At 40.7% G+C, this 27,029-nt stretch overlaps 57 non-coding genes across 57 annotated transcripts; all 57 read right to left on the reverse strand.

The window, feature by feature from the left end:
- Window positions 1-39: 39 nt before the first annotated feature.
- On the reverse strand, window positions 40-158 carry LOC127996788 (5S ribosomal RNA). Its single transcript, XR_008169678.1, has one exon. It is a non-coding gene; the product is annotated as a 5S ribosomal RNA (ribosomal RNA).
- Window positions 159-516: 358 nt separating this feature from the next.
- Window positions 517-635, reverse strand: LOC127997999 (5S ribosomal RNA). Its single transcript, XR_008170853.1, has one exon. It is a non-coding gene; the product is annotated as a 5S ribosomal RNA (ribosomal RNA).
- A 768-nt stretch (window positions 636-1,403) lies between these two features.
- Window positions 1,404-1,522, reverse strand: LOC128004491 (5S ribosomal RNA). Its single transcript, XR_008177179.1, has one exon. It is a non-coding gene; the product is annotated as a 5S ribosomal RNA (ribosomal RNA).
- Window positions 1,523-1,743: 221 nt separating this feature from the next.
- On the reverse strand, window positions 1,744-1,862 carry LOC127997841 (5S ribosomal RNA). Its single transcript, XR_008170698.1, has one exon. It is a non-coding gene; the product is annotated as a 5S ribosomal RNA (ribosomal RNA).
- A 221-nt stretch (window positions 1,863-2,083) lies between these two features.
- On the reverse strand, window positions 2,084-2,202 carry LOC127996789 (5S ribosomal RNA). The gene has a single exon (XR_008169679.1). It is a non-coding gene; the product is annotated as a 5S ribosomal RNA (ribosomal RNA).
- Window positions 2,203-2,423: 221 nt separating this feature from the next.
- Window positions 2,424-2,542, reverse strand: LOC127997842 (5S ribosomal RNA). The gene has a single exon (XR_008170699.1). It is a non-coding gene; the product is annotated as a 5S ribosomal RNA (ribosomal RNA).
- Window positions 2,543-2,909: 367 nt separating this feature from the next.
- Window positions 2,910-3,028, reverse strand: LOC127996790 (5S ribosomal RNA). Its single transcript, XR_008169680.1, has one exon. It is a non-coding gene; the product is annotated as a 5S ribosomal RNA (ribosomal RNA).
- Window positions 3,029-3,249: 221 nt separating this feature from the next.
- LOC127996791 (5S ribosomal RNA) lies at window positions 3,250-3,368 on the reverse strand. Its single transcript, XR_008169681.1, has one exon. It is a non-coding gene; the product is annotated as a 5S ribosomal RNA (ribosomal RNA).
- Window positions 3,369-3,589: 221 nt separating this feature from the next.
- LOC127997843 (5S ribosomal RNA) lies at window positions 3,590-3,708 on the reverse strand. The gene has a single exon (XR_008170700.1). It is a non-coding gene; the product is annotated as a 5S ribosomal RNA (ribosomal RNA).
- Window positions 3,709-4,074: 366 nt separating this feature from the next.
- Window positions 4,075-4,193, reverse strand: LOC127996792 (5S ribosomal RNA). Its single transcript, XR_008169682.1, has one exon. It is a non-coding gene; the product is annotated as a 5S ribosomal RNA (ribosomal RNA).
- A 221-nt stretch (window positions 4,194-4,414) lies between these two features.
- On the reverse strand, window positions 4,415-4,533 carry LOC127997844 (5S ribosomal RNA). Its single transcript, XR_008170701.1, has one exon. It is a non-coding gene; the product is annotated as a 5S ribosomal RNA (ribosomal RNA).
- Window positions 4,534-5,165: 632 nt separating this feature from the next.
- On the reverse strand, window positions 5,166-5,284 carry LOC128003847 (5S ribosomal RNA). The gene has a single exon (XR_008176560.1). It is a non-coding gene; the product is annotated as a 5S ribosomal RNA (ribosomal RNA).
- A 221-nt stretch (window positions 5,285-5,505) lies between these two features.
- LOC127997845 (5S ribosomal RNA) lies at window positions 5,506-5,624 on the reverse strand. Its single transcript, XR_008170702.1, has one exon. It is a non-coding gene; the product is annotated as a 5S ribosomal RNA (ribosomal RNA).
- A 634-nt stretch (window positions 5,625-6,258) lies between these two features.
- On the reverse strand, window positions 6,259-6,377 carry LOC128004492 (5S ribosomal RNA). Its single transcript, XR_008177180.1, has one exon. It is a non-coding gene; the product is annotated as a 5S ribosomal RNA (ribosomal RNA).
- Window positions 6,378-6,598: 221 nt separating this feature from the next.
- Window positions 6,599-6,717, reverse strand: LOC127997848 (5S ribosomal RNA). The gene has a single exon (XR_008170704.1). It is a non-coding gene; the product is annotated as a 5S ribosomal RNA (ribosomal RNA).
- A 634-nt stretch (window positions 6,718-7,351) lies between these two features.
- On the reverse strand, window positions 7,352-7,470 carry LOC128004493 (5S ribosomal RNA). The gene has a single exon (XR_008177181.1). It is a non-coding gene; the product is annotated as a 5S ribosomal RNA (ribosomal RNA).
- A 221-nt stretch (window positions 7,471-7,691) lies between these two features.
- On the reverse strand, window positions 7,692-7,810 carry LOC127997849 (5S ribosomal RNA). Its single transcript, XR_008170705.1, has one exon. It is a non-coding gene; the product is annotated as a 5S ribosomal RNA (ribosomal RNA).
- Window positions 7,811-8,176: 366 nt separating this feature from the next.
- LOC127996793 (5S ribosomal RNA) lies at window positions 8,177-8,295 on the reverse strand. Its single transcript, XR_008169683.1, has one exon. It is a non-coding gene; the product is annotated as a 5S ribosomal RNA (ribosomal RNA).
- A 358-nt stretch (window positions 8,296-8,653) lies between these two features.
- LOC127995788 (5S ribosomal RNA) lies at window positions 8,654-8,772 on the reverse strand. The gene has a single exon (XR_008168723.1). It is a non-coding gene; the product is annotated as a 5S ribosomal RNA (ribosomal RNA).
- A 768-nt stretch (window positions 8,773-9,540) lies between these two features.
- Window positions 9,541-9,659, reverse strand: LOC128003133 (5S ribosomal RNA). The gene has a single exon (XR_008175864.1). It is a non-coding gene; the product is annotated as a 5S ribosomal RNA (ribosomal RNA).
- A 221-nt stretch (window positions 9,660-9,880) lies between these two features.
- Window positions 9,881-9,999, reverse strand: LOC127997850 (5S ribosomal RNA). Its single transcript, XR_008170706.1, has one exon. It is a non-coding gene; the product is annotated as a 5S ribosomal RNA (ribosomal RNA).
- A 365-nt stretch (window positions 10,000-10,364) lies between these two features.
- Window positions 10,365-10,483, reverse strand: LOC128002775 (5S ribosomal RNA). Its single transcript, XR_008175513.1, has one exon. It is a non-coding gene; the product is annotated as a 5S ribosomal RNA (ribosomal RNA).
- Window positions 10,484-10,704: 221 nt separating this feature from the next.
- LOC127996794 (5S ribosomal RNA) lies at window positions 10,705-10,823 on the reverse strand. Its single transcript, XR_008169684.1, has one exon. It is a non-coding gene; the product is annotated as a 5S ribosomal RNA (ribosomal RNA).
- Window positions 10,824-11,044: 221 nt separating this feature from the next.
- On the reverse strand, window positions 11,045-11,163 carry LOC127997851 (5S ribosomal RNA). The gene has a single exon (XR_008170707.1). It is a non-coding gene; the product is annotated as a 5S ribosomal RNA (ribosomal RNA).
- A 366-nt stretch (window positions 11,164-11,529) lies between these two features.
- On the reverse strand, window positions 11,530-11,648 carry LOC128003513 (5S ribosomal RNA). Its single transcript, XR_008176236.1, has one exon. It is a non-coding gene; the product is annotated as a 5S ribosomal RNA (ribosomal RNA).
- Window positions 11,649-12,280: 632 nt separating this feature from the next.
- Window positions 12,281-12,399, reverse strand: LOC128003848 (5S ribosomal RNA). The gene has a single exon (XR_008176561.1). It is a non-coding gene; the product is annotated as a 5S ribosomal RNA (ribosomal RNA).
- A 221-nt stretch (window positions 12,400-12,620) lies between these two features.
- On the reverse strand, window positions 12,621-12,739 carry LOC127997852 (5S ribosomal RNA). The gene has a single exon (XR_008170708.1). It is a non-coding gene; the product is annotated as a 5S ribosomal RNA (ribosomal RNA).
- A 221-nt stretch (window positions 12,740-12,960) lies between these two features.
- Window positions 12,961-13,079, reverse strand: LOC128004426 (5S ribosomal RNA). The gene has a single exon (XR_008177116.1). It is a non-coding gene; the product is annotated as a 5S ribosomal RNA (ribosomal RNA).
- Window positions 13,080-13,300: 221 nt separating this feature from the next.
- On the reverse strand, window positions 13,301-13,419 carry LOC128004857 (5S ribosomal RNA). Its single transcript, XR_008177532.1, has one exon. It is a non-coding gene; the product is annotated as a 5S ribosomal RNA (ribosomal RNA).
- A 366-nt stretch (window positions 13,420-13,785) lies between these two features.
- LOC128002850 (5S ribosomal RNA) lies at window positions 13,786-13,904 on the reverse strand. Its single transcript, XR_008175586.1, has one exon. It is a non-coding gene; the product is annotated as a 5S ribosomal RNA (ribosomal RNA).
- A 358-nt stretch (window positions 13,905-14,262) lies between these two features.
- Window positions 14,263-14,381, reverse strand: LOC127995800 (5S ribosomal RNA). Its single transcript, XR_008168734.1, has one exon. It is a non-coding gene; the product is annotated as a 5S ribosomal RNA (ribosomal RNA).
- A 768-nt stretch (window positions 14,382-15,149) lies between these two features.
- Window positions 15,150-15,268, reverse strand: LOC128004494 (5S ribosomal RNA). The gene has a single exon (XR_008177182.1). It is a non-coding gene; the product is annotated as a 5S ribosomal RNA (ribosomal RNA).
- Window positions 15,269-15,489: 221 nt separating this feature from the next.
- Window positions 15,490-15,608, reverse strand: LOC127997853 (5S ribosomal RNA). The gene has a single exon (XR_008170709.1). It is a non-coding gene; the product is annotated as a 5S ribosomal RNA (ribosomal RNA).
- Window positions 15,609-15,974: 366 nt separating this feature from the next.
- LOC127996796 (5S ribosomal RNA) lies at window positions 15,975-16,093 on the reverse strand. Its single transcript, XR_008169686.1, has one exon. It is a non-coding gene; the product is annotated as a 5S ribosomal RNA (ribosomal RNA).
- A 221-nt stretch (window positions 16,094-16,314) lies between these two features.
- Window positions 16,315-16,433, reverse strand: LOC127997854 (5S ribosomal RNA). Its single transcript, XR_008170710.1, has one exon. It is a non-coding gene; the product is annotated as a 5S ribosomal RNA (ribosomal RNA).
- Window positions 16,434-17,065: 632 nt separating this feature from the next.
- On the reverse strand, window positions 17,066-17,184 carry LOC128003849 (5S ribosomal RNA). Its single transcript, XR_008176562.1, has one exon. It is a non-coding gene; the product is annotated as a 5S ribosomal RNA (ribosomal RNA).
- A 221-nt stretch (window positions 17,185-17,405) lies between these two features.
- On the reverse strand, window positions 17,406-17,524 carry LOC127997855 (5S ribosomal RNA). The gene has a single exon (XR_008170711.1). It is a non-coding gene; the product is annotated as a 5S ribosomal RNA (ribosomal RNA).
- A 635-nt stretch (window positions 17,525-18,159) lies between these two features.
- On the reverse strand, window positions 18,160-18,278 carry LOC128004495 (5S ribosomal RNA). Its single transcript, XR_008177183.1, has one exon. It is a non-coding gene; the product is annotated as a 5S ribosomal RNA (ribosomal RNA).
- A 221-nt stretch (window positions 18,279-18,499) lies between these two features.
- LOC127997856 (5S ribosomal RNA) lies at window positions 18,500-18,618 on the reverse strand. Its single transcript, XR_008170712.1, has one exon. It is a non-coding gene; the product is annotated as a 5S ribosomal RNA (ribosomal RNA).
- A 221-nt stretch (window positions 18,619-18,839) lies between these two features.
- LOC127996797 (5S ribosomal RNA) lies at window positions 18,840-18,958 on the reverse strand. Its single transcript, XR_008169687.1, has one exon. It is a non-coding gene; the product is annotated as a 5S ribosomal RNA (ribosomal RNA).
- A 221-nt stretch (window positions 18,959-19,179) lies between these two features.
- On the reverse strand, window positions 19,180-19,298 carry LOC127997857 (5S ribosomal RNA). Its single transcript, XR_008170713.1, has one exon. It is a non-coding gene; the product is annotated as a 5S ribosomal RNA (ribosomal RNA).
- Window positions 19,299-19,665: 367 nt separating this feature from the next.
- Window positions 19,666-19,784, reverse strand: LOC127996798 (5S ribosomal RNA). The gene has a single exon (XR_008169688.1). It is a non-coding gene; the product is annotated as a 5S ribosomal RNA (ribosomal RNA).
- Window positions 19,785-20,005: 221 nt separating this feature from the next.
- On the reverse strand, window positions 20,006-20,124 carry LOC127997859 (5S ribosomal RNA). The gene has a single exon (XR_008170715.1). It is a non-coding gene; the product is annotated as a 5S ribosomal RNA (ribosomal RNA).
- A 631-nt stretch (window positions 20,125-20,755) lies between these two features.
- LOC128003852 (5S ribosomal RNA) lies at window positions 20,756-20,874 on the reverse strand. The gene has a single exon (XR_008176564.1). It is a non-coding gene; the product is annotated as a 5S ribosomal RNA (ribosomal RNA).
- A 221-nt stretch (window positions 20,875-21,095) lies between these two features.
- On the reverse strand, window positions 21,096-21,214 carry LOC128001463 (5S ribosomal RNA). The gene has a single exon (XR_008174231.1). It is a non-coding gene; the product is annotated as a 5S ribosomal RNA (ribosomal RNA).
- A 635-nt stretch (window positions 21,215-21,849) lies between these two features.
- Window positions 21,850-21,968, reverse strand: LOC128004496 (5S ribosomal RNA). The gene has a single exon (XR_008177184.1). It is a non-coding gene; the product is annotated as a 5S ribosomal RNA (ribosomal RNA).
- A 221-nt stretch (window positions 21,969-22,189) lies between these two features.
- Window positions 22,190-22,308, reverse strand: LOC127997860 (5S ribosomal RNA). Its single transcript, XR_008170716.1, has one exon. It is a non-coding gene; the product is annotated as a 5S ribosomal RNA (ribosomal RNA).
- A 367-nt stretch (window positions 22,309-22,675) lies between these two features.
- On the reverse strand, window positions 22,676-22,794 carry LOC127996799 (5S ribosomal RNA). Its single transcript, XR_008169689.1, has one exon. It is a non-coding gene; the product is annotated as a 5S ribosomal RNA (ribosomal RNA).
- A 221-nt stretch (window positions 22,795-23,015) lies between these two features.
- On the reverse strand, window positions 23,016-23,134 carry LOC128005342 (5S ribosomal RNA). Its single transcript, XR_008177999.1, has one exon. It is a non-coding gene; the product is annotated as a 5S ribosomal RNA (ribosomal RNA).
- A 367-nt stretch (window positions 23,135-23,501) lies between these two features.
- Window positions 23,502-23,620, reverse strand: LOC127996800 (5S ribosomal RNA). The gene has a single exon (XR_008169690.1). It is a non-coding gene; the product is annotated as a 5S ribosomal RNA (ribosomal RNA).
- Window positions 23,621-23,841: 221 nt separating this feature from the next.
- Window positions 23,842-23,960, reverse strand: LOC127997861 (5S ribosomal RNA). Its single transcript, XR_008170717.1, has one exon. It is a non-coding gene; the product is annotated as a 5S ribosomal RNA (ribosomal RNA).
- A 364-nt stretch (window positions 23,961-24,324) lies between these two features.
- On the reverse strand, window positions 24,325-24,443 carry LOC127995812 (5S ribosomal RNA). Its single transcript, XR_008168745.1, has one exon. It is a non-coding gene; the product is annotated as a 5S ribosomal RNA (ribosomal RNA).
- Window positions 24,444-25,211: 768 nt separating this feature from the next.
- LOC128003135 (5S ribosomal RNA) lies at window positions 25,212-25,330 on the reverse strand. Its single transcript, XR_008175865.1, has one exon. It is a non-coding gene; the product is annotated as a 5S ribosomal RNA (ribosomal RNA).
- A 221-nt stretch (window positions 25,331-25,551) lies between these two features.
- Window positions 25,552-25,670, reverse strand: LOC127997862 (5S ribosomal RNA). Its single transcript, XR_008170718.1, has one exon. It is a non-coding gene; the product is annotated as a 5S ribosomal RNA (ribosomal RNA).
- A 366-nt stretch (window positions 25,671-26,036) lies between these two features.
- Window positions 26,037-26,155, reverse strand: LOC128002776 (5S ribosomal RNA). The gene has a single exon (XR_008175514.1). It is a non-coding gene; the product is annotated as a 5S ribosomal RNA (ribosomal RNA).
- Window positions 26,156-26,376: 221 nt separating this feature from the next.
- LOC127996801 (5S ribosomal RNA) lies at window positions 26,377-26,495 on the reverse strand. Its single transcript, XR_008169691.1, has one exon. It is a non-coding gene; the product is annotated as a 5S ribosomal RNA (ribosomal RNA).
- Window positions 26,496-26,716: 221 nt separating this feature from the next.
- Window positions 26,717-26,835, reverse strand: LOC127997863 (5S ribosomal RNA). The gene has a single exon (XR_008170719.1). It is a non-coding gene; the product is annotated as a 5S ribosomal RNA (ribosomal RNA).
- Window positions 26,836-27,029: the final 194 nt, after the last annotated feature.

Genomic DNA, 27,029 nt, shown 5'->3' on the forward strand with positions numbered 1-27,029 from the left:
TGGCAAAATTATTAAAAACTAAGTGAAAAATGTCCAAAAAGCTTACAGCACCTGGTATTCCCAGGCGGTCTCCCATCCAAGTACTAACCAGGCCCAAACCTGCTTAGCTTCCGAGATCAGACGAGATCGGACATAGCCAGGTTGGTATGGCCGTAAGCGAAGTCTGCTGCAAAGAGAGGGCTATTTAAAGACCAGCCAATCTTATCGCCAGTACATTATATAAGTAGGAAAGAAAACCCAAAAGCTTAAAGCACCTGGTATTCCTAGGCAGTCTCTCATAAAAGTACTAACCAGACCTAAACCTGCTAAGATTCAGAGATCGGGCATTGACTCTATTTTTTGGCAAAATTATTAAAAACTAAGAGAAAAATGTCCAAAAAGCTTACAGCACCTGGTATTCCCAGGCGGTCTCCCATCCAAGTACTAACCAGGCCCAAACCTGCAAATATTCAGAGATCGGGCATTGACTCTATTTTTTGGCAAAATTATTATATACTAAGTGAAAAATGTCCAAAAAGCTTACAGCACCTGGTATTCCCAGGCGGTCTCCCATCCAAGTACTAACCAGGCCCAAACCTGCTTAGCTTCCGAGAGCAGACGAGATCGGGCATAGCCAGGTTGGTATGGCCGTAAGCGAAGTCTGCTGCAAAGAGAGGGCTATTTAAAGAACAGCCAATCTTATCGCCAGTACATTATATAAGTAGTAAAGAAAACCCAAAAGCTTAAAGCACCTGGTATTCCTAGGCAGTCTCTAATAAAAAAACTAACCAGACCTAAACCTGCTAAGATTCAGAGATCGGGCATTGACTCTATTTTTTGGCAAAATTATTATAAACTAAGTGAAAAATGTCCAAAAAGTTTACAGCACCTGGTATTCCCAGGCGGTCTCCCATCCAAGTACTAACCAGGCCCAAACCTGCTAAGATTCAGAGATCGGGCATTGACTCTTTTTTTTTTTTTTAATGAAAGATTATTATATAATTCGTGAAATTTTCCAAAAAGATTAAAGCACCTGGTATTCCCAGGCTGTCTCCCATCCATGTACTAACCAGGCCCAAACCTGCAAATATTCAGAGATCGGGCATTGACTTTTTTTTTGGCAAAATTATTATATACTAAGTGAAAAATGTCCAAAAAGCTTACAGCACCTGGTATTCAATCAATCAATCAATCACCTTTATTTATATAGTGCTTTAAACAAAATACATTGCGTCAAAGCACTGAACAACATTCATTAGGAAAACAGTGTCTCAATAATGCAAAATTATAATTAAAGGCAGTATATTCCCAGGCAGTCTCCCATCCATGTACTAAACAGGCCCAAACCTGCTAATATTCAGAGATCAGGCACTGACTCTATTTTTTGGCAAAATTATTATATACTAAGTGAAAAATGTCCAAAAAGCTTACAGCACCTGGAATTCCCAGGCGGTCTCCCATCCAAGTACTAACCAGGCCCAAACCTGCTTAGCTTCCGAGATCAGACAAGATCAGACATAGCCAGGTTGGTATGGCCGTAAGCGAAGTCTGCTGCAAAGAGAGGGCTATTTAAAGACCAGCCAATCTTATCGCCAGTACATTATATAAGTAGGAAAGAAAACCCAAAAGCTTAAAGCACCTGGTATTCCTAGGCAGTCTCTCATAAAAGTACTAACCAGACCTAAACCTGCTAAGATTCAGAGATCGGGCATTGACTCTATTTTTTGGCAAAATTATTAAAAACTAAGAGAAAAATGTCCAAAAAGCTTACAGCACCTGGTATTCCCAGGCGGTCTCCCATCCAAGTACTAACCAGGCCCAAACCTGCTTAGCTTCAGAGATCAGACGAGATCAGGCATAGCCAGGTTGGTATGGCCGTAAGCGAAGACTGCTGCAAAGAGAGGGCTATTTAAAGACCAGCCAATCTAATCGCCAGTACATTATATAAGTAGGAAAGAAAACCCAAAAGCTAAAAGCACCTGGTATTCCTAGGCAGTCTCTCATCAAAGTACTAACCAGACCTAAACCTGCTAAGATTCAGAGATCGGGCATTGACTCTATTTTTTGGCAAAATTATTAAAAACTAAGTGAAAAATGTCCAAAAAGCTTACAGCACCTGGTATTCCCAGGCGGTCTCCCATCCAAGTACTAACCAGGCCCAAACCTGCTTAGCTTCCGAGATCAGACGAGATCGGACATAGCCAGGTTGGTATGGCCGTAAGCGAAGTCTGCTGCAAAGAGAGGGCTATTTAAAGACCAGCCAATCTTATCGCCAGTACATTATATAAGTAGGAAAGAAAACCCAAAAGCTTAAAGCACCTGGTATTCCTAGGCAGTCTCTCATAAAAGTACTAACCAGACCTAAACCTGCTAAGATTCAGAGATCGGGCATTGACTCTATTTTTTGGCAAAATTATTAAAAACTAAGAGAAAAATGTCCAAAAAGCTTACAGCACCTGGTATTCCCAGGCGGTCTCCCATCCAAGTACTAACCAGGCCCAAACCTGCTTAGCTTCAGAGATCAGACGAGATCAGGCATAGCCAGGTTGGTATGGCCGTAAGCGAAAACTGCTGCAAAGAGAGGGCTATTTAAAGACCAGCCAATCTAATCGCCAGTACATTATATAAGTAGGAAAGAAAACCCAAAAGCTAAAAGCACCTGGTATTCCTAGGCAGTCTCTCATCAAAGTACTAACCAGACCTAAACCTGCTAAGATTCAGAGATCGGGCATTGAATCTTTTTTTTTTTTTTTTAATGAAAGATTATTATATAATTCGTGAAATTTTCCAAAAAGATTAAAGCACCTGGTATTCCCAGGCAGTCTCCCATCCATGTACTAACCAGGCCCAAACCTGCTAATATTCAGAGATCGGGCATTGACTCTATTTTTTGGCAAAATTATTAAAAACTAAGTGAAAAATGTCCAAAAAGCTTACAGCACCTGGTATTCCCAGGCGGTCTCCCATCCAAGTACTAACCAGGCCCAAACCTGCTTAGCTTCCGAGATCAGACGAGATCGGACATAGCCAGGTTGGTATGGCCGTAAGCGAAGTCTGCTGCAAAGAGAGGGCTATTTAAAGACCAGCCAATCTTATCGCCAGTACATTATATAAGTAGGAAAGAAAACCCAAAAGCTTAAAGCACCTGGTATTCCTAGGCAGTCTCTCATAAAAGTACTAACCAGACCTAAACCTGCTAAGATTCAGAGATCGGGCATTGACTCTATTTTTTGGCAAAATTATTAAAAACTAAGTGAAAAATGTCCAAAAAGCTTACAGCACCTGGTATTCCCAGGCGGTCTCCCATCCAAGTACTAACCAGGCCCAAACCTGCTTAGCTTCCGAGATCAGACGAGATCGGACATAGCCAGGTTGGTATGGCCGTAAGCGAAGTCTGCTGCAAAGAGAGGGCTATTTAAAGACCAGCCAATCTTATCGCCAGTACATTATATAAGTAGGAAAGAAAACCCAAAAGCTTAAAGCACCTGGTATTCCTAGGCAGTCTCTCATAAAAGTACTAACCAGACCTAAACCTGCTAAGATTCAGAGATCGGGCATTGACTCTATTTTTTGGCAAAATTATTAAAAACTAAGAGAAAAATGTCCAAAAAGCTTACAGCACCTGGTATTCCCAGGCGGTCTCCCATCCAAGTACTAACCAGGCCCAAACCTGCTTAGCTTCAGAGATCAGACGAGATCAGGCATAGCCAGGTTGGTATGGCCGTAAGCGAAGACTCCTGCAAAGAGAGGGCTATTTAAAGACCAGCCAATCTAATCGCCAGTACATTATATAAGTAGGAAAGAAAACCCAAAAGCTAAAAGCACCTGGTATTCCTAGGCAGTCTCTCATCAAAGTACTAACCAGACCTAAACCTGCTAAGATTCAGAGATCGGGCATTGAATCTTTTTTTTTTTTTTTAATGAAAGATTATTATATAATTCGTGAAATTTTCCAAAAAGATTAAAGCACCTGGTATTCCCAGGCAGTCTCCCATCCATGTACTAACCAGGCCCAAACCTGCTAATATTCAGAGATCGGGCATTGACTCTATTTTTTGGCAAAATTATTAAAAACTAAGTGAAAAATGTCCCAAAAGCTTACAGCACCTGGTATTCCCAGGCGGTCTCCCATCCAAGTACTAACCAGGCCCAAACCTGCTTAGCTTCCGAGATCAGACGAGATCGGACATAGCCAGGTTGGTATGGCCGTAAGCGAAGTCTGCTGCAAAGAGAGGGCTATTTAAAGACCAGCCAATCTTATCGCCAGTACATTATATAAGTAGGAAAGAAAACCCAAAAGCTTAAAGCACCTGGTATTCCTAGGCAGTCTCTCATAAAAGTACTAACCAGACCTAAACCTGCTAAGATTCAGAGATCGGGCATTGACTCTATTTTTTGGCAAAATTATTAAAAACTAAGAGAAAAATGTCCAAAAAGCTTACAGCACCTGGTATTCCCAGGCGGTCTCCCATCCAAGTACTAACCAGGCCCAAACCTGCTTAGCTTCAGAGATCAGACGAGATCAGGCATAGCCAGGTTGGTATGGCCGTAAGCGAAGACTGCTGCAAAGAGAGGGCTATTTAAAGACCAGCCAATCTAATCGCCAGTACATTATATAAGTAGGAAAGAAAACCCAAAAGCTAAAAGCACCTGGTATTCCTAGGCAGTCTCTCATCAAAGTACTAACCAGACCTAAACCTGCTAAGATTCAGAGATCAGGCATTGAATCTTTTTTTTTTTTTTAATGAAAGATTATTATATAATTCGTGAAATTTTCCAAAAAGATTAAAGCACCTGGTATTCCCAGGCAGTCTCCCATCCATGTACTAACCAGGCCCAAACCTGCTAATATTCAGAGATCGGGCATTGACTCTATTTTTTGGAAAAATTATTATATACTAAGTGAAAAATGTCCAAAAAGCTTACAGCACCTGGTATTCAATCAATCAATCAATCACCTTTATTTATATAGTGCTTTAAACAAAATACATTGCGTCAAAGCACTGAACAACATTCATTAGGAAAACAGTGTCTCAATAATGCAAAATTATAATTAAAGGCAGTATATTCCCAGGCAGTCTCCCATCCATGTACTAAACAGGCCCAAACCTGCTAATATTCAGAGATCAGGCACTGACTCTATTTTTTGGCAAAATTATTATATACTAAGTGAAAAATGTCCAAAAAGCTTACAGCACCTGGAATTCCCAGGCGGTCTCCCATCCAAGTACTAACCAGGCCCAAACCTGCTTAGCTTCCGAGATCAGACAAGATCGGACATAGCCAGGTTGGTATGGCCATAAGCGAAGTCTGCTGCAAAGAGAGGGGTATTTAAAGACCAGCCAATCTTATCGCCAGTACATTATATAAGTAGGAAAGAAAACCCAAAAGCTTAAAGCACCTGGTATTCCTAGGCAGTCTCTCATAAAAGTACTAACCAGACCTAAACCTGCTAAGATTCAGAGATCGGGCATTGACTCTATTTTTTGGCAAAATTATTAAAAACTAAGAGAAAAATGTCCAAAAAGCTTACAGCACCTGGTATTCCCAGGCGGTCTCCCATCCAAGTACTAACCAGGCCCAAACCTGCTTAGCTTCAGAGATCAGACGAGATCAGGCATAGCCAGGTTGGTATGGCCGTAAGCGAAGACTGCTGCAAAGAGAGGGCTATTTAAAGACCAGCCAATCTAATCGCCAGTACATTATATAAGTAGGAAAGAAAACCCAAAAGCTAAAAGCACCTGGTATTCCTAGGCAGTCTCTCATCAAAGTACTAACCAGACCTAAACCTGCTAAGATTCAGAGATCGGGTATTGAATCTTTTTTTTTTTTTTTTAATGAAAGATTATTATATAATTCGTGAAATTTTCCAAAAAGATTAAAGCACCTGGTATTCCCAGGCAGTCTCCCATCCATGTACTAACCAGGCCCAAACCTGCTAATATTCAGAGATCGGGCATTGACTCTATTTTTTGGCAAAATTATTATATACTAAGTGAAAAATGTCCAAAAAGCTTACAGCACCTGGTATTCAATCAATCAATCAATCACCTTTATTTATATAGTGCTTTAAACAAAATACATTGCGTCAAAGCACTGAACAACATTCATTAGGAAAACAGTGTCTCAATAATGCAAAATTATAATTAAAGGCAGTATATTCCCAGGCAGTCTCCCATCCATGTACTAAACAGGCCCAAACCTGCTAATATTCAGAGATCAGGCACTGACTCTATTTTTTGGCAAAATTATTATATACTAAGTGAAAAATGTCCAAAAAGCTTACAGCACCTGGAATTCCCAGGCGGTCTCCCATCCAAGTACTAACCAGGCCCAAACCTGCTTAGCTTCCGAGATCAGACAAGATCAGACATAGCCAGGTTGGTATGGCCGTAAGCGAAGTCTGCTGCAAAGAGAGGGCTATTTAAAGACCAGCCAATCTTATCGCCAGTACATTATATAAGTAGGAAAGAAAACCCAAAAGCTTAAAGCACCTGGTATTCCTAGGCAGTCTCTCATAAAAGTACTAACCAGACCTAAACCTGCTAAGATTCAGAGATCGGGCATTGACTCTATTTTTTGGCAAAATTATTAAAAACTAAGAGAAAAATGTCCAAAAAGCTTACAGCACCTGGTATTCCCAGGCGGTCTCCCATCCAAGTACTAACCAGGCCCAAACCTGCTTAGCTTCAGAGATCAGACGAGATCAGGCATAGCCAGGTTGGTATGGCCGTAAGCGAAGACTGCTGCAAAGAGAGGGCTATTTAAAGACCAGCCAATCTAATCGCCAGTACATTATATAAGTAGGAAAGAAAACCCAAAAGCTAAAAGCACCTGGTATTCCTAGGCAGTCTCTCATCAAAGTACTAACCAGACCTAAACCTGCTAAGATTCAGAGATCGGGCATTGAATCTTTTTTTTTTTTTTTTAATGAAAGATTATTATATAATTCGTGAAATTTTCCAAAAAGATTAAAGCACCTGGTATTCCCAGGCAGTCTCCCATCCATGTACTAACCAGGCCCAAACCTGCTAATATTCAGAGATCGGGCATTGACTCTATTTTTTGGCAAAATTATTATATACTAAGTGAAAAATGTCCAAAAAGCTTACAGCACCTGGTATTCAATCAATCAATCAATCACCTTTATTTATATAGTGCTTTAAACAAAATACATTGCGTCAAAGCACTGAACAACATTCATTAGGAAAACAGTGTCTCAATAATGCAAAATTATAATTAAAGGCAGTATATTCCCAGGCAGTCTCCCATCCATGTACTAAACAGGCCCAAACCTGCTAATATTCAGAGATCAGGCACTGACTCTATTTTTTGGCAAAATTATTATATACTAAGTGAAAAATGTCCAAAAAGCTTACAGCACCTGGAATTCCCAGGCGGTCTCCCATCCAAGTACTAACCAGGCCCAAACCTGCTTAGCTTCCGAGATCAGACAAGATCAGACATAGCCAGGTTGGTATGGCCGTAAGCGAAGTCTGCTGCAAAGAGAGGGCTATTTAAAGACCAGCCAATCTTATCGCCAGTACATTATATAAGTAGGAAAGAAAACCCAAAAGCTTAAAGCACCTGGTATTCCTAGGCAGTCTCTCATAAAAGTACTAACCAGACCTAAACCTGCTAAGATTCAGAGATCGGGCATTGACTCTATTTTTTGGCAAAATTATTAAAAACTAAGAGAAAAATGTCCAAAAAGCTTACAGCACCTGGTATTCCCAGGCGGTCTCCCATCCAAGTACTAACCAGGCCCAAACCTGCTTAGCTTCAGAGATCAGACGAGATCAGGCATAGCCAGGTTGGTATGGCCGTAAGCGAAGACTGCTGCAAAGAGAGGGCTATTTAAAGACCAGCCAATCTAATCGCCAGTACATTATATAAGTAGGAAAGAAAACCCAAAAGCTAAAAGCACCTGGTATTCCTAGGCAGTCTCTCATCAAAGTACTAACCAGACCTAAACCTGCTAAGATTCAGAGATCGGGCATTGAATCTTTTTTTTTTTTTTTAATGAAAGATTATTATATAATTCGTGAAATTTTCCAAAAAGATTAAAGCACCTGGTATTCCCAGGCAGTCTCCCATCCATGTACTAACCAGGCCCAAACCTGCTAATATTCAGAGATCGGGCATTGACTCTATTTTTTGGCAAAATTATTAAAAACTAAGTGAAAAATGTCCAAAAAGCTTACAGCACCTGGTATTCCCAGGCGGTCTCCCATCCAAGTACTAACCAGGCCCAAACCTGCTTAGCTTCCGAGATCAGACGAGATCGGACATAGCCAGGTTGGTATGGCCGTAAGCGAAGTCTGCTGCAAAGAGAGGGCTATTTAAAGACCAGCCAATCTTATCGCCAGTACATTATATAAGTAGGAAAGAAAACCCAAAAGCTTAAAGCACCTGGTATTCCTAGGCAGTCTCTCATAAAAGTACTAACCAGACCTAAACCTGCTAAGATTCAGAGATCGGGCATTGACTCTATTTTTTGGCAAAATTATTAAAAACTAAGAGAAAAATGTCCAAAAAGCTTACAGCACCTGGTATTCCCAGGCGGTCTCCCATCCAAGTACTAACCAGGCCCAAACCTGCAAATATTCAGAGATCGGGCATTGACTCTATTTTTTGGCAAAATTATTATATACTAAGTGAAAAATGTCCAAAAAGCTTACAGCACCTGGTATTCCCAGGCGGTCTCCCATCCAAGTACTAACCAGGCCCAAACCTGCTTAGCTTCCGAGATCAGACGAGATCGGGCATAGCCAGGTTGGTATGGCCGTAAGCGAAGTCTGCTGCAAAGAGAGGGCTATTTAAAGAACAGCCAATCTTATCGCCAGTACATTATATAAGTAGTAAAGAAAACCCAAAAGCTTAAAGCACCTGGTATTCCTAGGCAGTCTCTAATAAAAAAACTAACCAGACCTAAACCTGCTAAGATTCAGAGATCGGGCATTGACTCTATTTTTTGGCAAAATTATTATAAACTAAGTGAAAAATGTCCAAAAAGTTTACAGCACCTGGTATTCCCAGGCGGTCTCCCATCCAAGTACTAACCAGGCCCAAACCTGCTAAGATTCAGAGATCGGGCATTGACTCTTTTTTTTTTTTTTAATGAAAGATTATTATATAATTCGTGAAATTTTCCAAAAAGATTAAAGCACCTGGTATTCCCAGGCTGTCTCCCATCCATGTACTAACCAGGCCCAAACCTGCAAATATTCAGAGATCGGGCATTGACTTTTTTTTTGGCAAAATTATTATATACTAAGTGAAAAATGTCCAAAAAGCTTACAGCACCTGGTATTCAATCAATCAATCAATCACCTTTATTTATATAGTGCTTTAAACAAAATACATTGCGTCAAAGCACTGAACAACATTCATTAGGAAAACAGTGTCTCAATAATGCAAAATTATAATTAAAGGCAGTATATTCCCAGGCAGTCTCCCATCCATGTACTAAACAGGCCCAAACCTGCTAATATTCAGAGATCAGGCACTGACTCTATTTTTTGGCAAAATTATTATATACTAAGTGAAAAATGTCCAAAAAGCTTACAGCACCTGGAATTCCCAGGCGGTCTCCCATCCAAGTACTAACCAGGCCCAAACCTGCTTAGCTTCCGAGATCAGACAAGATCGGACATAGCCAGGTTGGTATGGCCGTAAGCGAAGTCTGCTGCAAAGAGAGGGCTATTTAAAGACCAGCCAATCTTATCGCCAGTACATTATATAAGTAGGAAAGAAAACCCAAAAGCTTAAAGCACCTGGTATTCCTAGGCAGTCTCTCATAAAAGTACTAACCAGACCTAAACCTGCTAAGATTCAGAGATCGGGCATTGACTCTATTTTTTGGCAAAATTATTAAAAACTAAGAGAAAAATGTCCAAAAAGCTTACAGCACCTGGTATTCCCAGGCGGTCTCCCATCCAAGTACTAACCAGGCCCAAACCTGCTTAGCTTCAGAGATCAGACGAGATCAGGCATAGCCAGGTTGGTATGGCCGTAAGCGAAGACTGCTGCAAAGAGAGGGCTATTTAAAGACCAGCCAATCTAATCGCCAGTACATTATATAAGTAGGAAAGAAAACCCAAAAGCTAAAAGCACCTGGTATTCCTAGGCAGTCTCTCATCAAAGTACTAACCAGACCTAAACCTGCTAAGATTCAGAGATCGGGCATTGAATCTTTTTTTTTTTTTTAATGAAAGATTATTATATAATTCGTGAAATTTTCCAAAAAGATTAAAGCACCTGGTATTCCCAGGCAGTCTCCCATCCATGTACTAACCAGGCCCAAACCTGCTAATATTCAGAGATCGGGCATTGACTCTATTTTTTGGCAAAATTATTATATACTAAGTGAAAAATGTCCAAAAAGCTTACAGCACCTGGTATACCCAGGCGGGCTCCCATCCAAGTACTAACCAGGCCCAAACCTGCTTAGCTTCCGAGATCAGACGAGATCGGGCATAGCCAGGTTGGTATGGCCGTAAGCGAAGTCTGCTGCAAAGAGAGGGCTATTTAAAGAACAGCCAATCTTATCGCCAGTACATTATATAAGTAGGAAAGAAAACCCAAAAGCTTAAAGCACCTGGTATTCCTAGGCAGTCTCTCATAAAAGTACTAACCAGACCTAAACCTGCTAAGATTCAGAGATCGGGCATTGACTCTATTTTTTGGCAAAATTATTAAAAACTAAGTGAAAAATGTCCAAAAAGCTTACAGCACCTGGTATTCCCAGGCGGTCTCCCATCCAAGTACTAACCAGGCCCAAACCTGCTTAGCTTCCGAGATCAGACGAGATCGGACATAGCCAGGTTGGTATGGCCGTAAGCGAAGTCTGCTGCAAAGAGAGGGCTATTTAAAGACCAGCCAATCTTATCGCCAGTACATTATATAAGTAGGAAAGAAAACCCAAAAGCTTAAAGCACCTGGTATTCCTAGGCAGTCTCTCATAAAAGTACTAACCAGACCTAAACCTGCTAAGATTCAGAGATCGGGCATTGACTCTATTTTTTGGCAAAATTATTAAAAACTAAGAGAAAAATGTCCAAAAAGCTTACAGCACCTGGTATTCCCAGGCGGTCTCCCATCCAAGTACTAACCAGGCCCAAACCTGCTTAGCTTCAGAGATCAGACGAGATCAGGCATAGCCAGGTTGGTATGGCCGTAAGCGAAGACTGCTGCAAAGAGAGGGCTATTTAAAGACCAGCCAATCTAATCGCCAGTACATTATATAAGTAGGAAAGAAAACCCAAAAGCTAAAAGCACCTGGTATTCCTAGGCAGTCTCTCATCAAAGTACTAACCAGACCTAAACCTGCTAAGATTCAGAGATCGGGCATTGAATCTTTTTTTTTTTTTTTAATGAAAGATTATTATATAATTCGTGAAATTTTCCAAAAAGATTAAAGCACCTGGTATTCCCAGGCAGTCTCCCATCCATGTACTAACCAGGCCCAAACCTGCTAATATTCAGAGATCGGGCATTGACTCTATTTTTTGGCAAAATTATTAAAAACTAAGTGAAAAATGTCCAAAAAGCTTACAGCACCTGGTATTCCCAGGCGGTCTCCCATCCAAGTACTAACCAGGCCCAAACCTGCTTAGCTTGCGAGATCAGACGAGATCGGACATAGCCAGGTTGGTATGGCCGTAAGCGAAGTCTGCTGCAAAGAGAGGGCTATTTAAAGACCAGCCAATCTTATCGCCAGTACATTATATAAGTAGGAAAGAAAACCCAAAAGCTAAAAGCACCTGGTATTCCTAGGCAGTCTCTCATCAAAGTACTAACCAGACCTAAACCTGCTAAGATTCAGAGATCAGGCATTGAATCTTTTTTTTTTTTTTAATGAAAGATTATTATATAATTCGTGAAATTTTCCAAAAAGATTAAAGCACCTGGTATTCCCAGGCAGTCTCCCATCCATGTACTAACCAGGCCCAAACCTGCTAATATTCAGAGATCGGGCATTGACTCTATTTTTTGGAAAAATTATTATATACTAAGTGAAAAATGTCCAAAAAGCTTACAGCACCTGGTATTCAATCAATCAATCAGTCACCTTTATTTATATAGTGCTTTAAACAAAATACATTGCGTCAAAGCACTGAACAACATTCATTAGGAAAACAGTGTCTCAATAATGCAAAATTATAATTAAAGGCAGTATATTCCCAGGCAGTCTCCCATCCATGTACTAAACAGGCCCAAACCTGCTAATATTCAGAGATCAGGCACTGACTCTATTTTTTGGCAAAATTATTATATACTAAGTGAAAAATGTCCAAAAAGCTTACAGCACCTGGAATTCCCAGGCGGTCTCCCATCCAAGTACTAACCAGGCCCAAACCTGCTTAGCTTCCGAGATCAGACAAGATCGGACATAGCCAGGTTGGTATGGCCATAAGCGAAGTCTGCTGCAAAGAGAGGGGTATTTAAAGACCAGCCAATCTTATCGCCAGTACATTATATAAGTAGGAAAGAAAACCCAAAAGCTTAAAGCACCTGGTATTCCTAGGCAGTCTCTCATAAAAGTACTAACCAGACCTAAACCTGCTAAGATTCAGAGATCGGGCATTGACTCTATTTTTTGGCAAAATTATTAAAAACTAAGAGAAAAATGTCCAAAAAGCTTACAGCACCTGGTATTCCCAGGCGGTCTCCCATCCAAGTACTAACCAGGCCCAAACCTGCTTAGCTTCAGAGATCAGACGAGATCAGGCATAGCCAGGTTGGTATGGCCGTAAGCGAAGACTGCTGCAAAGAGAGGGCTATTTAAAGACCAGCCAATCTAATCGCCAGTACATTATATAAGTAGGAAAGAAAACCCAAAAGCTAAAAGCACCTGGTATTCCTAGGCAGTCTCTCATCAAAGTACTAACCAGACCTAAACCTGCTAAGATTCAGAGATCGGGCATTGACTCTATTTTTTGGCAAAATTATTAAAAACTAAGTGAAAAATGTCCAAAAAGCTTACAGCACCTGGTATTCCCAGGCTGTCTCCCATCCAAGTACTAACCAGGCCCAAACCTGCTTAGCTTCCGAGATCAGACGAGATCGGACATAGCCAGGTTGGTATGGCCGTAAGCGAAGTCTGCTGCAAAGAGAGGGCTATTTAAAGACCAGCCAATCTTATCGCCAGTACATTATATAAGTAGGAAAGAAAACCCAAAAGCTTAAAGCACCTGGTATTCCTAGGCAGTCTCTCATAAAAGTACTAACCAGACCTAAACCTGCTAAGATTCAGAGATCGGGCATTGACTCTATTTTTTGGCAAAATTATTAAAAACTAAGAGAAAAATGTCCAAAAAGCTTACAGCACCTGGTATTCCCAGGCGGTCTCCCATCCAAGTACTAACCAGGCCCAAACCTGCTTAGCTTCAGAGATAAGACGAGATCAGGCATAGCCAGGTTGGTATGGCCGTAAGCGAAGACTGCTGCAAAGAGAGGGCTATTTAAAGACCAGCCAATCTAATCGCCAGTACATTATATAAGTAGGAAAGAAAACCCAAAAGCTAAAAGCACCTGGTATTCCTAGGCAGTCTCTCATCAAAGTACTAACCAGACCTAAACCTGCTAAGATTCAGAGATCGGGCATTGAATCTTTTTTTTTTTTTTTTATGAAAGATTATTATATAATTCGTGAAATTTTCCAAAAAGATTAAAGCACCTGGTATTCCCAGGCAGTCTCCCATCCATGTACTAACCAGGCCCAAACCTGCTAATATTCAGAGATCGGGCATTGACTCTATTTTTTGGCAAAATTATTAAAAACTAAGTGAAAAATGTCCAAAAAGCTTACAGCACCTGGTATTCCCAGGCGGTCTCCCATCCAAGTACTAAGCAGGCCCAAACCTGCTTAGCTTCCGAGATCAGACGAGATCGGACATAGCCAGGTTGGTATGGCCGTAAGCGAAGTCTGCTGCAAAGAGAGGGCTATTTAAAGACCAGCCAATCTTATCGCCAGTACATTATATAAGTAGGAAAGAAAACCCAAAAGCTTAAAGCACCTGGTATTCCTAGGCAGTCTCTCATAAAAGTACTAACCAGACCTAAACCTGCTAAGATTCAGAGATCGGGCATTGACTCTATTTTTTGGCAAAATTATTAAAAACTAAGAGAAAAATGTCCAAAAAGCTTACAGCACCTGGTATTCCCAGGCGGTCTCCCATCCAAGTACTAACCAGGCCCAAACCTGCAAATATTCAGAGATCGGGCATTGACTCTATTTTTTGGCAAAATTATTATATACTAAGTGAAAAATGTCCAAAAAGCTTACAGCACCTGGTATTCCCAGGCGGTCTCCCATCCAAGTACTAACCAGGCCCAAACCTGCTTAGCTTCCGAGATCAGACGAGATCGGGCATAGCCAGGTTGGTATGGCCGTAAGCGAAGTCTGCTGCAAAGAGAGGGCTATTTAAAGAACAGCCAATCTTATCGCCAGTACATTATATAAGTAGTAAAGAAAACCCAAAAGCTTAAAGCACCTGGTATTCCTAGGCAGTCTCTAATAAAAAAACTAACCAGACCTAAACCTGCTAAGATTCAGAGATCGGGCATTGACTCTATTTTTTGGCAAAATTATTATAAACTAAGTGAAAAATGTCCAAAAAGTTTACAGCACCTGGTATTCCCAGGCGGTCTCCCATCCAAGTACTAACCAGGCCCAAACCTGCTAAGATTCAGAGATCGGGCATTGACTCTTTTTTTTTTTTTTAATGAAAGATTATTATATAATTCGTGAAATTTTCCAAAAAGATTAAAGCACCTGGTATTCCCAGGCTGTCTCCCATCCATGTACTAACCAGGCCCAAACCTGCAAATATTCAGAGATCGGGCATTGACTTTTTTTTTGGCAAAATTATTATATACTAAGTGAAAAATGTCCAAAAAGCTTACAGCACCTGGTATTCAATCAATCAATCAATCACCTTTATTTATATAGTGCTTTAAACAAAATACATTGCGTCAAAGCACTGAACAACATTCATTAGGAAAACAGTGTCTCAATAATGCAAAATTATAATTAAAGGCAGTATATTCCCAGGCAGTCTCCCATCCATGTACTAAACAGGCCCAAACCTGCTAATATTCAGAGATCAGGCACTGACTCTATTTTTTGGCAAAATTATTATATACTAAGTGAAAAATGTCCAAAAAGCTTACAGCACCTGGAATTCCCAGGCGGTCTCCCATCCAAGTACTAACCAGGCCCAAACCTGCTTAGCTTCCGAGATCAGACAAGATCAGACATAGCCAGGTTGGTATGGCCGTAAGCGAAGTCTGCTGCAAAGAGAGGGCTATTTAAAGACCAGCCAATCTTATCGCCAGTACATTATATAAGTAGGAAAGAAAACCCAAAAGCTTAAAGCACCTGGTATTCCTAGGCAGTCTCTCATAAAAGTACTAACCAGACCTAAACCTGCTAAGATTCAGAGATCGGGCATTGACTCTATTTTTTGGCAAAATTATTAAAAACTAAGAGAAAAATGTCCAAAAAGCTTACAGCACCTGGTATTCCCAGGCGGTCTCCCATCCAAGTACTAACCAGGCCCAAACCTGCTTAGCTTCAGAGATCAGACGAGATCAGGCATAGCCAGGTTGGTATGGCCGTAAGCGAAGACTCCTGCAAAGAGAGGGCTATTTAAAGACCAGCCAATCTAATCGCCAGTACATTATATAAGTAGGAAAGAAAACCCAAAAGCTAAAAGCACCTGGTATTCCTAGGCAGTCTCTCATCAAAGTACTAACCAGACCTAAACCTGCTAAGATTCAGAGATCGGGCATTGAATCTTTTTTTTTTTTTTTAATGAAAGATTATTATATAATTCGTGAAATTTTCCAAAAAGATTAAAGCACCTGGTATTCCCAGGCAGTCTCCCATCCATGTACTAACCAGGCCCAAACCTGCTAATATTCAGAGATCGGGCATTGACTCTATTTTTTGGCAAAATTATTAAAAACTAAGTGAAAAATGTCCCAAAAGCTTACAGCACCTGGTATTCCCAGGCGGTCTCCCATCCAAGTACTAACCAGGCCCAAACCTGCTTAGCTTCCGAGATCAGACGAGATCGGACATAGCCAGGTTGGTATGGCCGTAAGCGAAGTCTGCTGCAAAGAGAGGGCTATTTAAAGACCAGCCAATCTTATCGCCAGTACATTATATAAGTAGGAAAGAAAACCCAAAAGCTTAAAGCACCTGGTATTCCTAGGCAGTCTCTCATAAAAGTACTAACCAGACCTAAACCTGCTAAGATTCAGAGATCGGGCATTGACTCTATTTTTTGGCAAAATTATTAAAAACTAAGAGAAAAATGTCCAAAAAGCTTACAGCACCTGGTATTCCCAGGCGGTCTCCCATCCAAGTACTAACCAGGCCCAAACCTGCTTAGCTTCAGAGATCAGACGAGATCAGGCATAGCCAGGTTGGTATGGCCGTAAGCGAAGACTGCTGCAAAGAGAGGGCTATTTAAAGACCAGCCAATCTAATCGCCAGTACATTATATAAGTAGGAAAGAAAACCCAAAAGCTAAAAGCACCTGGTATTCCTAGGCAGTCTCTCATCAAAGTACTAACCAGACCTAAACCTGCTAAGATTCAGAGATCAGGCATTGAATCTTTTTTTTTTTTTTAATGAAAGATTATTATATAATTCGTGAAATTTTCCAAAAAGATTAAAGCACCTGGTATTCCCAGGCAGTCTCCCATCCATGTACTAACCAGGCCCAAACCTGCTAATATTCAGAGATCGGGCATTGACTCTATTTTTTGGAAAAATTATTATATACTAAGTGAAAAATGTCCAAAAAGCTTACAGCACCTGGTATTCAATCAATCAATCAATCACCTTTATTTATATAGTGCTTTAAACAAAATACATTGCGTCAAAGCACTGAACAACATTCATTAGGAAAACAGTGTCTCAATAATGCAAAATTATAATTAAAGGCAGTATATTCCCAGGCAGTCTCCCATCCATGTACTAAACAGGCCCAAACCTGCTAATATTCAGAGATCAGGCACTGACTCTATTTTTTGGCAAAATTATTATATACTAAGTGAAAAATGTCCAAAAAGCTTACAGCACCTGGAATTCCCAGGCGGTCTCCCATCCAAGTACTAACCAGGCCCAAACCTGCTTAGCTTCCGAGATCAGACAAGATCGGACATAGCCAGGTTGGTATGGCCATAAGCGAAGTCTGCTGCAAAGAGAGGGGTATTTAAAGACCAGCCAATCTTATCGCCAGTACATTATATAAGTAGGAAAGAAAACCCAAAAGCTTAAAGCACCTGGTATTCCTAGGCAGTCTCTCATAAAAGTACTAACCAGACCTAAACCTGCTAAGATTCAGAGATCGGGCATTGACTCTATTTTTTGGCAAAATTATTAAAAACTAAGAGAAAAATGTCCAAAAAGCTTACAGCACCTGGTATTCCCAGGCGGTCTCCCATCCAAGTACTAACCAGGCCCAAACCTGCTTAGCTTCAGAGATCAGACGAGATCAGGCATAGCCAGGTTGGTATGGCCGTAAGCGAAGACTGCTGCAAAGAGAGGGCTATTTAAAGACCAGCCAATCTAATCGCCAGTACATTATATAAGTAGGAAAGAAAACCCAAAAGCTAAAAGCACCTGGTATTCCTAGGCAGTCTCTCATCAAAGTACTAACCAGACCTAAACCTGCTAAGATTCAGAGATCGGGCATTGAATCTTTTTTTTTTTTTTTTTAATGAAAGATTATTATATAATTCGTGAAATTTTCCAAAAAGATTAAAGCACCTGGTATTCCCAGGCAGTCTCCCATCCATGTACTAACCAGGCCCAAACCTGCTAATATTCAGAGATCGGGCATTGACTCTATTTTTTGGCAAAATTATTATATACTAAGTGAAAAATGTCCAAAAAGCTTACAGCACCTGGTATTCAATCAATCAATCAATCACCTTTATTTATATAGTGCTTTAAACAAAATACATTGCGTCAAAGCACTGAACAACATTCATTAGGAAAACAGTGTCTCAATAATGCAAAATTATAATTAAAGGCAGTATATTCCCAGGCAGTCTCCCATCCATGTACTAAACAGGCCCAAACCTGCTAATATTCAGAGATCAGGCACTGACTCTATTTTTTGGCAAAATTATTATATACTAAGTGAAAAATGTCCAAAAAGCTTACAGCACCTGGAATTCCCAGGCGGTCTCCCATCCAAGTACTAACCAGGCCCAAACCTGCTTAGCTTCCGAGATCAGACAAGATCAGACATAGCCAGGTTGGTATGGCCGTAAGCGAAGTCTGCTGCAAAGAGAGGGCTATTTAAAGACCAGCCAATCTTATCGCCAGTACATTATATAAGTAGGAAAGAAAACCCAAAAGCTTAAAGCACCTGGTATTCCTAGGCAGTCTCTCATAAAAGTACTAACCAGACCTAAACCTGCTAAGATTCAGAGATCGGGCATTGACTCTATTTTTTGGCAAAATTATTAAAAACTAAGAGAAAAATGTCCAAAAAGCTTACAGCACCTGGTATTCCCAGGCGGTCTCCCATCCAAGTACTAACCAGGCCCAAACCTGCTTAGCTTCAGAGATCAGACGAGATCAGGCATAGCCAGGTTGGTATGGCCGTAAGCGAAGACTGCTGCAAAGAGAGGGCTATTTAAAGACCAGCCAATCTAATCGCCAGTACATTATATAAGTAGGAAAGAAAACCCAAAAGCTAAAAGCACCTGGTATTCCTAGGCAGTCTCTCATCAAAGTACTAACCAGACCTAAACCTGCTAAGATTCAGAGATCGGGCATTGACTCTATTTTTTGGCAAAATTATTAAAAACTAAGTGAAAAATGTCCAAAAAGCTTACAGCACCTGGTATTCCCAGGCGGTCTCCCATCCAAGTACTAACCAGGCCCAAACCTGCTTAGCTTCCGAGATCAGACGAGATCGGACATAGCCAGGTTGGTATGGCCGTAAGCGAAGTCTGCTGCAAAGAGAGGGCTATTTAAAGACAAGCCAATCTTATCGCCAGTACATTATATAAGTAGGAAAGAAAACCCAAAAGCTTAAAGCACCTGGTATTCCTAGGCAGTCTCTCATAAAAGTACTAACCAGACCTAAACCTGCTAAGATTCAGAGATCGGGCATTGACTCTATTTTTTGGCAAAATTATTAAAAACTAAGAGAAAAATGTCCAAAAAGCTTACAGCACCTGGTATTCCCAGGCGGTCTCCCATCCAAGTACTAACCAGGCCCAAACCTGCTTAGCTTCAGAGATCAGACGAGATCAGGCATAGCCAGGTTGGTATGGCCGTAAGCGAAGACTGCTGCAAAGAGAGGGCTATTTAAAGACCAGCCAATCTAATCGCCAGTACATTATATAAGTAGGAAAGAAAACCCAAAAGCTAAAAGCACCTGGTATTCCTAGGCAGTCTCTCATCAAAGTACTAACCAGACCTAAACCTGCTAAGATTCAGAGATCGGGCATTGAATCTTTTTTTTTTTTTTTTAATGAAAGATTATTATATAATTCGTGAAATTTTCCAAAAAGATTAAAGCACCTGGTATTCCCAGGCAGTCTCCCATCCATGTACTAACCAGGCCCAAACCTGCTAATATTCAGAGATCGGGCATTGACTCTATTTTTTGGCAAAATTATTAAAAACTAAGTGAAAAATGTCCCAAAAGCTTACAGCACCTGGTATTCCCAGGCGGTCTCCCATCCAAGTACTAACCAGGCCCAAACCTGCTTAGCTTCCGAGATCAGACGAGATCGGACATAGCCAGGTTGGTATGGCCGTAAGCGAAGTCTGCTGCAAAGAGAGGGCTATTTAAAGACCAGCCAATCTTATCGCCAGTACATTATATAAGTAGGAAAGAAAACCCAAAAGCTTAAAGCACCTGGTATTCCTAGGCAGTCTCTCATAAAAGTACTAACCAGACCTAAACCTGCTAAGATTCAGAGATCGGGCATTGACTCTATTTTTTGGCAAAATTATTAAAAACTAAGAGAAAAATGTCCAAAAAGCTTACAGCACCTGGTATTCCCAGGCGGTCTCCCATCCAAGTACTAACCAGGCCCAAACCTGCTTAGCTTCAGAGATCAGACGAGATCAGGCATAGCCAGGTTGGTATGGCCGTAAGCGAAGACTGCTGCAAAGAGAGGGCTATTTAAAGACCAGCCAATCTAATCGCCAGTACATTATATAAGTAGGAAAGAAAACCCAAAAGCTAAAAGCACCTGGTATTCCTAGGCAGTCTCTCATCAAAGTACTAACCAGACCTAAACCTGCTAAGATTCAGAGATCAGGCATTGAATCTTTTTTTTTTTTTAATGAAAGATTATTATATAATTCGTGAAATTTTCCAAAAAGATTAAAGCACCTGGTATTCCCAGGCAGTCTCCCATCCATGTACTAACCAGGCCCAAACCTGCTAATATTCAGAGATCGGGCATTGACTCTATTTTTTGGAAAAATTATTATATACTAAGTGAAAAATGTCCAAAAAGCTTACAGCACCTGGTATTCAATCAATCAATCAATCACCTTTATTTATATAGTGCTTTAAACAAAATACATTGCGTCAAAGCACTGAACAACATTCATTAGGAAAACAGTGTCTCAATAATGCAAAATTATAATTAAAGGCAGTATATTCCCAGGCAGTCTCCCATCCATGTACTAAACAGGCCCAAACCTGCTAATATTCAGAGATCAGGCACTGACTCTATTTTTTGGCAAAATTATTATATACTAAGTGAAAAATGTCCAAAAAGCTTACAGCACCTGGAATTCCCAGGCGGTCTCCCATCCAAGTACTAACCAGGCCCAAACCTGCTTAGCTTCCGAGATCAGACAAGATCGGACATAGCCAGGTTGGTATGGCCATAAGCGAAGTCTGCTGCAAAGAGAGGGGTATTTAAAGACCAGCCAATCTTATCGCCAGTACATTATATAAGTAGGAAAGAAAACCCAAAAGCTTAAAGCACCTGGTATTCCTAGGCAGTCTCTCATAAAAGTACTAACCAGACCTAAACCTGCTAAGATTCAGAGATCGGGCATTGACTCTATTTTTTGGCAAAATTATTAAAAACTAAGAGAAAAATGTCCAAAAAGCTTACAGTACCTGGTATTCCCAGGCGGTCTCCCATCCAAGTACTAACCAGGCCCAAACCTGCTTAGCTTCAGAGATCAGACGAGATCAGGCATAGCCAGGTTGGTATGGCCGTAAGCGAAGACTGCTGCAAAGAGAGGGCTATTTAAAGACCAGCCAATCTAATCGCCAGTACATTATATAAGTAGGAAAGAAAACCCAAAAGCTAAAAGCACCTGGTATTCCTAGGCAGTCTCTCATCAAAGTACTAACCAGACCTAAACCTGCTAAGATTCAGAGATCGGGCATTGAATCTTTTTTTTTTTTTTTTTAATGAAAGATTATTATATAATTCGTGAAATTTTCCAAAAAGATTAAAGCACCTGGTATTCCCAGGCAGTCTCCCATCCATGTACTAACCAGGCCCAAACCTGCTAATATTCAGAGATCGGGCATTGACTCTATTTTTTGGCAAAATTATTATATACTAAGTGAAAAATGTCCAAAAAGCTTACAGCACCTGGTATTCAATCAATCAATCAATCACCTTTATTTATATAGTGCTTTAAACAAAATACATTGCGTCAAAGCACTGAACAACATTCATTAGGAAAACAGTGTCTCAATAATGCAAAATTATAATTAAAGGCAGTATATTCCCAGGCAGTCTCCCATCCATGTACTAAACAGGCCCAAACCTGCTAATATTCAGAGATCAGGCACTGACTCTATTTTTTGGCAAAATTATTATATACTAAGTGAAAAATGTCCAAAAAGCTTACAGCACCTGGAATTCCCAGGCGGTCTCCCATCCAAGTACTAACCAGGCCCAAACCTGCTTAGCTTCCGAGATCAGACAAGATCAGACATAGCCAGGTTGGTATGGCCGTAAGCGAAGTCTGCTGCAAAGAGAGGGCTATTTAAAGACCAGCCAATCTTATCGCCAGTACATTATATAAGTAGGAAAGAAAACCCAAAAGCTTAAAGCACCTGGTATTCCTAGGCAGTCTCTCATAAAAGTACTAACCAGACCTAAACCTGCTAAGATTCAGAGATCGGGCATTGACTCTATTTTTTGGCAAAATTATTAAAAACTAAGAGAAAAATGTCCAAAAAGCTTACAGCACCTGGTATTCCCAGGCGGTCTCCCATCCAAGTACTAACCAGGCCCAAACCTGCTTAGCTTCAGAGATCAGACGAGATCAGGCATAGCCAGGTTGGTATGGCCGTAAGCGAAGACTGCTGCAAAGAGAGGGCTATTTAAAGACCAGCCAATCTAATCGCCAGTACATTATATAAGTAGGAAAGAAAACCCAAAAGCTAAAAGCACCTGGTATTCCTAGGCAGTCTCTCATCAAAGTACTAACCAGACCTAAACCTGCTAAGATTCAGAGATCGGGCATTGAATCTTTTTTTTTTTTTTTTAATGAAAGATTATTATATAATTCGTGAAATTTTCCAAAAAGATTAAAGCACCTGGTATTCCCAGGCAGTCTCCCATCCATGTACTAACCAGGCCCAAACCTGCAAATATTCAGAGATCGGGCATTGACTCTATTTTTTGGCAAAATTATTAAAAACTAAGTGAAAAATGTCCAAAAAGCTTACAGCACCTGGTATTCCCAGGCGGTCTCCCATCCAAGTACTAACCAGGCCCAAACCTGCTTAGCTTCCGAGATCAGACGAGATCGGACATAGCCAGGTTGGTATGGCCGTAAGCGAAGTCTGCTGCAAAGAGAGGGCTATTTAAAGACCAGCCAATCTTATCGCCAGTACATTATATAAGTAGGAAAGAAAACCCAAAAGCTTAAAGCACCTGGTATTCCTAGGCAGTCTCTCATAAAAGTACTAACCAGACCTAAACCTGCTAAGATTCAGAGATCGGGCATTGACTCTATTTTTTGGCAAAATTATTAAAAACTAAGAGAAAAATGTCCAAAAAGCTTACAGCACCTGGTATTCCCAGGCGGTCTCCCATCCAAGTACTAACAAGGCCCAAACCTGCTTAGCTTCAGAGATCAGACGAGATCAGGCATAGCCAGGTTGGTATGGCAGTAAGCGAAGACTGCTGCAAAGAGAGGGCTATTTAAAGACCAGCCAATCTAATCGCCAGTACATTATATAAGTAGGAAAGAAAACCCAAAAGCTAAAAGCACCTGGTATTCCTAGGCAGTCTCTCATCAAAGTACTAACCAGACCTAAACCTGCTAAGATTCAGAGATCGGGCATTGAATCTTTTTTTTTTTTTTTTTATGAAAGATTATTATATAATTCGTGAAATTTTCCAAAAAGATTAAAGCACCTGGTATTCCCAGGCAGTCTCCCATCCATGTACTAACCAGGCCCAAACCTGCTAATATTCAGAGATCGGGCATTGACTCTATTTTTTGGCAAAATTATTAAAAACTAAGTGAAAAATGTCCAAAAAGCTTACAGCACCTGGTATTCCCAGGCGGTCTCCCATCCAAGTACTAACCAGGCCCAAACCTGCTTAGCTTCCGAGATCAGACGAGATCGGACATAGCCAGGTTGGTATGGCCGTAAGCGAAGTCTGCTGCAAAGAGAGGGCTATTTAAAGACCAGCCAATCTTATCGCCAGTACATTATATAAGTAGGAAAGAAAACCCAAAAGCTTAAAGCACCTGGTATTCCTAGGCAGTCTCTCATAAAAGTACTAACCAGACCTAAACCTGCTAAGATTCAGAGATCGGGCATTGACTCTATTTTTTGGCAAAATTATTAAAAACTAAGAGAAAAATGTCCAAAAAGCTTACAGCACCTGGTATTCCCAGGCGGTCTCCCATCCAAGTACTAACCAGGCCCAAACCTGCTTAGCTTCAGAGATCAGACGAGATCAGGCATAGCCAGGTTGGTATGGCCGTAAGCGAAGACTGCTGCAAAGAGAGGGCTATTTAAAGACCAGCCAATCTAATCGCCAGTACATTATATAAGTAGGAAAGAAAACCCAAAAGCTAAAAGCACCTGGTATTCCTAGGCAGTCTCTCATCAAAGTACTAACCAGACCTAAACCTGCTAAGATTCAGAGATCAGGCATTGAATCTTTTTTTTTTTTTAATGAAAGATTATTATATAATTCGTGAAATTTTCCAAAAAGATTAAAGCACCTGGTATTCCCAGGCAGTCTCCCATCCATGTACTAACCAGGCCCAAACCTGCAAATATTCAGAGATCGGGCATTGACTCTATTTTTTGGCAAAATTATTATATACTAAGTGAAAAATGTCCAAAAAGCTTACAGCACCTGGTATTCCCAGGCGGTCTCCCATCCAAGTACTAACCAGGCCCAAACCTGCTTAGCTTCCGAGATCAGACGAGATCGGGCATAGCCAGGTTGGTATGGCCGTAAGCGAAGTCTGCTGCAAAGAGAGGGCTATTTAAAGAACAGCCAATCTTATCGCCAGTACATTATATAAGTAGTAAAGAAAACCCAAAAGCTTAAAGCACCTGGTATTCCTAGGCAGTCTCTAATAAAAAAACTAACCAGACCTAAACCTGCTAAGATTCAGAGATCGGGCATTGACTCTATTTTTTGGCAAAATTATTATAAACTAAGTGAAAAATGTCCAAAAAGTTTACAGCACCTGGTATTCCCAGGCGGTCTCCCATCCAAGTACTAACCAGGCCCAAACCTGCTAAGATTCAGAGATCGGGCATTGACTCTTTTTTTTTTTTTTAATGAAAGATTATTATATAATTCGTGAAATTTTCCAAAAAGATTAAAGCACCTGGTATTCCCAGGCTGTCTCCCATCCATGTACTAACCAGGCCCAAACCTGCAAATATTCAGAGATCGGGCATTGACTTTTTTTTTGGCAAAATTATTATATACTAAGTGAAAAATGTCCAAAAAGCTTACAGCACCTGGTATTCAATCAATCAATCAATCACCTTTATTTATATAGTGCTTTAAACAAAATACATTGCGTCAAAGCACTGAACAACATTCATTAGGAAAACAGTGTCTCAATAATGCAAAATTATAATTAAAGGCAGTATATTCCCAGGCAGTCTCCCATCCATGTACTAAACAGGCCCAAACCTGCTAATATTCAGAGATCAGGCACTGACTCTATTTTTTGGCAAAATTATTATATACTAAGTGAAAAAGGTCCAAAAAGCTTACAGCACCTGGAATTCCCAGGCGGTCTCCCATCCAAGTACTAACCAGGCCCAAACCTGCTTAGCTTCCGAGATCAGACAAGATCGGACATAGCCAGGTTGGTATGGCCGTAAGCGAAGTCTGCTGCAAAGAGAGGGCTATTTAAAGACCAGCCAATCTTATCGCCAGTACATTATATAAGTAGGAAAGAAAACCCAAAAGCTTAAAGCACCTGGTATTCCTAGGCAGTCTCTCATAAAAGTACTAACCAGACCTAAACCTGCTAAGATTCAGAGATCGGGCATTGACTCTATTTTTTGGCAAAATTATTAAAAACTAAGAGAAAAATGTCCAAAAAGCTTACAGCACCTGGTATTCCCAGGCGGTCTCCCATCCAAGTACTAACCAGGCCCAAACCTGCTTAGCTTCAGAGATCAGACGAGATCAGGCATAGCCAGGTTGGTATGGCCGTAAGCGAAGACTGCTGCAAAGAGAGGGCTATTTAAAGACCAGCCAATCTAATCGCCAGTACATTATATAAGTAGGAAAGAAAACCCAAAAGCTAAAAGCACCTGGTATTCCTAGGCAGTCTCTCATCAAAGTACTAACCAGACCTAAACCTGCTAAGATTCAGAGATCGGGCATTGAATCTTTTTTTTTTTTTTTAATGAAAGATTATTATATAATTCGTGAAATTTTCCAAAAAGATTAAAGCACCTGGTATTCCCAGGCAGTCTCCCATCCATGTACTAACCAGGCCCAAACCTGCTAATATTCAGAGATCGGGCATTGACTCTATTTTTTGGCAAAATTATTATATACTAAGTGAAAAATGTCCAAAAAGCTTACAGCACCTGGTATACCCAGGCGGGCTCCCATCCAAGTACTAACCAGGCCCAAACCTGCTTAGCTTCCGAGATCAGACGAGATCGGGCATAGCCAGGTTGGTATGGCCGTAAGCGAAGTCTGCTGCAAAGAGAGGGCTATTTAAAGAACAGCCAATCTTATCGCCAGTACATTATATAAGTAGGAAAGAAAACCCAAAAGCTTAAAGCACCTGGTATTCCTAGGCAGTCTCTCATAAAAGTACTAACCAGACCTAAACCTGCTAAGATTCAGAGATCGGGCATTGACTCTATTTTTTGGCAAAATTATTAAAAACTAAGTGAAAAATGTCCAAAAAGCTTACAGCACCTGGTATTCCCAGGCGGTCTCCCATCCAAGTACTAACCAGGCCCAAACCTGCTTAGCTTCCGAGATCAGACGAGATCGGACATAGCCAGGTTGGTATGGCCGTAAGCGAAGTCTGCTGCAAAGAGAGGGCTATTTAAAGACCAGCCAATCTTATCGCCAGTACATTATATAAGTAGGAAAGAAAACCCAAAAGCTTAAAGCACCTGGTATTCCTAGGCAGTCTCTCATAAAAGTACTAACCAGACCTAAACCTGCTAAGATTCAGAGATCGGGCATTGACTCTATTTTTTGGCAAAATTATTAAAAACTAAGAGAAAAATGTCCAAAAAGCTTACAGCACCTGGTATTCCCAGGCGGTCTCCCATCCAAGTACTAACCAGGCCCAAACCTGCTTAGCTTCAGAGATCAGACGAGATCAGGCATAGCCAGGTTGGTATGGCCGTAAGCGAAGACTGCTGCAAAGAGAGGGCTATTTAAAGACCAGCCAATCTAATCGCCAGTACATTATATAAGTAGGAAAGAAAACCCAAAAGCTAAAAGCACCTGGTATTCCTAGGCAGTCTCTCATCAAAGTACTAACCAGACCTAAACCTGCTAAGATTCAGAGATCGGGCATTGAATCTTTTTTTTTTTTTTTAATG

Source organism: Carassius gibelio, chromosome B22 (assembly GCF_023724105.1).
Source record: "Carassius gibelio isolate Cgi1373 ecotype wild population from Czech Republic chromosome B22, carGib1.2-hapl.c, whole genome shotgun sequence".
In the NCBI taxonomy this organism is placed as follows: Eukaryota; Metazoa; Chordata; class Actinopteri; order Cypriniformes; family Cyprinidae; genus Carassius; species Carassius gibelio.